General features: G+C 34.6%; 1 long non-coding RNA gene across 2 annotated transcripts in view; it reads left to right on the top strand.

The window, feature by feature from the left end:
- The first annotated feature begins 2,384 nt into the window (after nt 1-2,384).
- Nucleotides 2,385-6,497, top strand: part of LOC134498999 (uncharacterized) — a 206,808-nt gene continuing 202,695 nt past the window's right edge. For both annotated transcript variants that reach the window (XR_010068086.1, XR_010068087.1), the window contains exon 1: nt 2,385-2,713. This is a non-coding gene — a long non-coding RNA (uncharacterized LOC134498999). The remainder of the gene's footprint in view (nt 2,714-6,497) is intronic.

The raw sequence follows: 6,497 nt of genomic DNA, 5'->3' as shown, positions 1-6,497 counted from the left end.
TTTCACATGCTCTCTCTGCTTTCCCCCACCCACAGTAACTACAGTTCCTTGGGAAGGCAACCCCAGTTAAATAGGGATTCCAATATGACTAAGATGGCAAAATAAAACTCAGTTGGTAGATCAAATTTAATTATATTTTATTTTTATGCTCTTGTCCTTATACTGCCCTTCTTGTTTTGAAAACCTGTATTCTACCCTTTAACTTTGTTTTTCTGCCAAATGTAAGGATTTTTTAAAAAATATTCTCTTGAACGGTACAGACTTTGATGAGATAGAATTATAGCGAAATCCTATAAATGTTTACTTGACAATCCCATTGTGTTCTGTTGGGGTTATTTCCTGACAGACTTACTTAGAATTATATCCTTGCTCTTCTCTCCATGCAGAACCATTACCTTCTTTCTTGTAAATGTATAGTTAGAGATGTTGAAAAATCTTGTTAAGCAAACATATATAACTTGCAGTTCCAGGTACTTTATGTAGCTAATCAACATGCTATCCTTTCTGAGTTTTGCTAGAATATGTATATTAAAGACAGTGGTATATTTTATGATTATCTGTATATATAAATATATGTATTAGAAGTTGTATGCAAAACACAAATTTTAGGTGATGGTGCATAGGAGACAAATGCTAATTTTATTGCATTTTTAAATTCATATAATGATTTTTAAAAGTTGAAAGTAGACTTTATATTTTTTATTAAACTTTTTAAGATTTCAAGATAAAAAGATAAAAGCTAACAAGAAATGAAACAAGTAAAGTAAGAGAACTAAATAGAAAAAAGGGGAAAAGAGCAAAGTCAAAAGTGCAGAAAAAGAGAAAGGGAAGAAACAAAGAAAATACAGAAAAAGAATTACTCCCAACTTCCTTTGCTACAGATATAAGTATACATTTGCATTAAACTCTTACTCTAAGTTTACAACATAACTTTCATTAATCTACTGTCCATTATTATTTCTAATGATCAAATCTAGATATCATGACTTCATTGATAGTTTTTTTTTTACACTTTTTAAACTGAGCATATGCTAAGCTGAATGAAGTGGGTACAAGTTGCTCTACATAGCTTAACGTATTAGTGACCAGTTATTTCACACAACAAAAATATTTTAGGTTGTCAAACAATGAGTATGCAGAAATTTGTGGACACTATCCAATTGGTATATATGAGTAATATTACTGGCACCCTCTCCTCCCTTAGTATACTTGGGAAGTACAGAAATGATTTTTAATATATTAGCAGAGATTACATTCATGCATTACCTTTGTGATACCACTTTTCCCCTCCCCCATCAATCCTTGATCCCACATTGTGCATTTGCCTTTCTTCAGCTTTGGTCAGTTGAACAGCAGTTTATATAGGGACTGAGATAAAGACACATAACTCCCATAGTACAGTGATATCTTCTTTCGAAATCAGGCCATCTTTTTTACTTTTCCGGTACTACATTTCCCTATTGCTTTGCTGGCAACGTATGAAGTTGAAGTTCATTTTGAAGTCACCATTTCAGACTTGGGTGTATTTTAAGTGTGGGAACCATTGCTTCTTCATTATATTAAGATCACAAACTGCATTAGAATTCTTAAGTGTTGTATTTGTTGTGTAGTCAATGTGGTAGGGTGTTAGAATGAAAAAAAATGTATCCTCAGCCTAAAAGTCTTCTGCCTCTCTGCAGGATCCAATTGCTTTTAACCTGAACAGTTTTAAGTAATGCATAATGCAGAAACCATAGTTGAAAATAGTGTTTTTACAAACAGAGGTAAAATTGACCCGACAAGAAATAAAATAAATGCATAATAAATGCTCAACCTTTTCTTAACATAGTTTCATTTAGCAGAATTGGCCATAACAGTGTAAACACTGAATTAGCCTTACCAATGCCTCCAAAAATAAAATGCACATTAAAAAAAGAAAAAATATATAATCCATAGACTCAGTTGGATCCCTAACATCTATATTCACTTAGTTTCTCCAAGAACGTCCTGTATTAGCCTAGTATTAGGGAATGTTTCTCTCTCCCTTTCCCCAATTTCCAAATTGGGTTTGATTTTCTTTTCTTTTTTTCTTTTTTAGTACACTTTGGGTTATGTAAGTTTTAATAAGCAGCTTTGGTGCTCCTCAGGCACACCCCACACACTTATGCTGCATGACCTTAGGTCACAAGTAATGGTTGCAAGCTAATTGATTGAGAAAGGTTTGTCTGACTGGGCCTCTTTTGAGTCCTCCCTTTACATTCCTAAATTCTATGAAGGAGCAGTGGCTGCTTAGCTTGGTTGGGAAGGGGGGAGGAGAGAGGAACAGAGGAAGCTCTCCAAGTTCTGATTATGCGCAGTTTCCTTTCTGTACTGAATTCTCTCTCCACCCACCACTAACTAAACTTTTAAACTAGGAGGAGGCGAACATCTTAAAGCTTTTCTCCGTGCAACAGAAAAGTGAATCCAGGGTGCGGTGAGTTGCCGAGAGCCAGCTGCCTGCTCTAGACAGTTACAGGAGTTTTGTGGATATGCTACTCAGAGTTCAGCAAAATGGACTACCGCACAGTGTGGAAACTTGTTTTCAGGCTGACAGGCAAATAAGCCGTATCACTTAAAGGGCCTGTATGTGGCATCTCTGAGCTGTAAGCTCCGGACAGCCTTGAGGGGAAAAAGTGCAGTGGAGCAAGACAAAAAGTACCACAAACTTCAGGCAACTGTTGCTTTCTTTCTGATGGTGAGTCCAGATTTGAAATATGGGTATAAAAGTGCCCAGTTTTCTGTATGTGCATGTTGGTATATTTTTTATTTATTGGGATGAGAGAATAATCTTAATCAGAGAGTTGATTCCAGACTGCTTCCTCTCTGTCATTCTTGCCCATTGCCTTCCATGCACATCACATGGAGGGTTAATAATTCCTGAGTAAAAAACACAGTGTTATTTAAACTGATCCAAAGAAGGAGGTGGCATATCTGCATATAAACACTCCCAGGTGTGCGTCAACAGGGACAGTGAGAAAAGAAACAACCATCTCTTGCAACAGTTTCCGCAGTAGCCTGTTTTGGAAATTCCTTCACTTGCACTTATTTGCTGCCTTATCTGAGAATGTATAGGACAGTCATGAAAAGAGCTTTGTGTTTGAATTCCTGGTGAGTCAAAGAGTCAGGGCCTGCAAGTTATCTGCCTGCCAGCAAGACTCACTTCTCTGTCCTTTATTTTTCAAGCTAAATGAGGAGGGGGTATCCTTCCTCCCACCCACCCCCATTCTCATCTGTGCTTGTATTCAACTTCGCCCTTCTTTGTTACACAGGAGGCTTAAGCTATTGACAGTCAGCTTTTAGTTTTCTTTTGACCATATTTACTAACAACTCTTGGCTAATCACAATGTGTCAAGTTCCTTTGTTCTGAAATATATAAACTTGGGCAAAAATGAAATTATTATGAATTTGACTACTTAAGATATGGTCCTTCTGAAGATCTTGCTGCATTTTTTTTAATTTATGGAATCAAATAAATTATATGTTTTAAAAGTTCAGATGTGGGGAAGTGACAGATGTGGGGAAGGTCCTGCACTAAATACTTGATGAAATTGTTAGCTAATATATTAATAATAACTAATAATGCTAATTTGCATGACTGACTGGTTTGAAAAACTTATTAGTTGTATTTTAAAAACTACATTAAATGTTGCGTGACAGGAAGTACAGAAATATGTCTGCAAAATCTCCTGAGTGCATAAAATTTAAAGTAACAAATCTGTGCATGCCAACATTACTGCATGTGTAATATTAATTTAACCCTTAACTTAAAACAAACAAATAAACAAACAAGCCAAATTTAAGCAACTTAACTGCATTTCCTTTCATTTAAATATATAGGCTTTTACTTCTTAGCTGTGGACAAGAAAATAATGCTGAAAAGTACTGAAGCTTTTGATATTTCTAATTTTGTAAAAAAACAAAACAACCTCCCCCACCCCTCAGCTTTAAAATGGTTGGAAATGCCTTACAACGAAAAGACGTTCAGCTTTGCAACAGTTTGCATAGAATATTAAATTTCAGAATATGCCTCTGTTCCAGATATAGATGAAAAATCAATAATACCCTGAGATGCAAATCCCAAATGTGCATATTTGCAGATGTTCATCTGCTATAGTTATTTTCATCCTACTTGTTTAATCTTAAAAGTTTGTTCTCTGTCCATTAGACCAATAGGATGTGAAAAAGGGCTAATTATATTGTATCCCCCAAAAAGAGGGCTATTGTTTTTCCCCAAACTCATCTTAAAATGGCAGAATTATCTTAGATTTGTCAAGAATATGAAATGTGGGCAAATAAGTATTTTCTCTCTTTGATCTTACAATAGGAATTATGATCTTAAATTCAAGGATGCCTTCCTTTGAGGTAAATATGGTTTGCTTCCAGAAGGTCTACCTATTAGAGATATAAACCATAGCTAAGGTTATATGTATTCTGGTATAAATAGGGTTTACACCAACATGTGTACCTTATGTTTGCAGCAGAATTTCTTTTAAGGAGTTGAGATTTACACTGTGCAGTAAGACAAAGAAGGAAAGTATGGATGGAGTCTTGAACTTATAATTTTCATGGGTTATTTTCTTTGGACTGTTTTCAGAGCACATTTTGAATCAGAGATTGAAAAGGGAAATGTGGTTGAAAGAATGAAAGCAGCCATTTCAGGTACTTGTTCTGAACATAAGTATCCTCTTCTTCATTGTAGCAAAGTAGGGAGAAAACAGTTTCTGAAGTGCTTTTCCACTCCCAAAAATCTCTTTAAACTGGCTATTAAGAAGCTTTTTTTTTTTTAAAGGCCACTGAAATTTCTCAGCATTCCATTAGAAGAAAGAATGAACTATCTGAGTTAAATTAGAATTTTGTAATAGCTAATTATGCTAGGTATATAATTTCTGATATCTGGCACCATATATCAATTTTTTCAAAATCCATAAATAAAAGTATAATTTTGAAACAAACTTACATAGTTATTGATTTTACAATTCCTGCAGTGACTGAACAAACTAAAGAGTAAAACCCAGAGTTACACTGGGCAGCCCTGTCAATTCAGTGAACAACAAACAAACTTAAAAGTCTCCTTCTAAACTGATAAAAATCTGCACATTCTAACAAGCTACCAAGATATATGATCTGCATTGCAAAACAGTACTGTTAATGCCATCAAACATCTGGATTGTCCCAAAGGCATTGTATGATATGGTATTATTCCAAACTATTCCTTGCCTGATTTTAAAGATGTATTTGTACCATATGTGGAACATTTTTTATCCCTAGATAAGTAGCTTTGTGTCCTCATAGTCAGTCTTAGTTTTCTCTAAAACAACATTGTATTTTATTGCTACTTTAGTCAATTAAAACTGAATATGTCAAATATCTGCCATAAAAATTGATAATCACATCTGTAACTTAGGAGTAGTACTACATTTAATATATTAGTTGCCACACAATCAGTTAATACTTGTATTTTCAACTGATGGTATCATGAAGACAATAATGTTGGGGTCTTCAAGCATACACCATTCTGAATTATGAACTCCTACATTTAATGTTTACTGTGTGCCCACATTGTTCACCTTATGCTGAACCTAACTAGTTTACTTGTCAGTAAAACATTATGAACCTGATAGGCTAGTCTCACAAATGAAAAAACAAGGTGGGAATATCTTAGATTTAAGTTCTAAAATGTGTTTTTTCCTAACCCAAACTCCCAATTTTTTCTCATACTGCAGTTAGAACAGCAAACATCTCACAAAGAAAAGATTATACCTCAAATTTTCCTGAAGTCAATGATCTGGATTCTCAAACTGGTACTCCTTCTGTGGTCACATAAATTTAAAAAAATGACAAAACAAATTATTTGAAATGAACATTAAATATTAGTAAGTTGAATAGCCCACATCAAAAGTGGACAATGGGCATTTTACAAATATATCAGTCCTAATGTCTAAAATGCCTTTTTTTCTGGTACAATCCAATGATGAGAGAGTAGAAGTTGGATGTCTGGATATTGCAGTCCTGCATCTGTTTGTCAGAAGAAAATTCTGCTCAGATAGAAACAGCAGCAGCAGAAGCCTTGTGAAGCTGATGATTTATTTTTCTGACTCACAAGATAACTTTTACTTGATCCATAGAGAAGAGTCATAGAAATTAGAGATTGCTATTCTTCAAAACCAAATCTATAAATAAGTTCATTATAGTGGTCCTTACATGGCTTTTTCCCCCAGTGCTGCAGTAAATTTGTTGTTGTTAGATATGTCCATAGTTTGGTCTATATATTGGAGAAGTCTCCTAGTTCGCGAACATCTTCACAAAAGGGAAAGAAGGAAACATGATTTTCTACTGTCTGAACTAGATAATCCTTGAGCAGCAAGGGAGGCTTTATTAAACATACAAATTCAGTGTAGCTATATGGAGTGTATTCAGTAGTGCAGAAAGACATGAAAGCTCATTATAAAACAAAAGTACTATGTAAGCATTACGTCACC

This window comes from Candoia aspera, chromosome 5 (genome assembly GCF_035149785.1).
Source record: "Candoia aspera isolate rCanAsp1 chromosome 5, rCanAsp1.hap2, whole genome shotgun sequence".
NCBI classification, from domain to species: domain Eukaryota; kingdom Metazoa; phylum Chordata; class Lepidosauria; order Squamata; family Boidae; genus Candoia; species Candoia aspera.
Note: the sequence above shows the minus strand (reverse complement) of the source record. Positions and strands in the feature narration are given on the sequence as shown.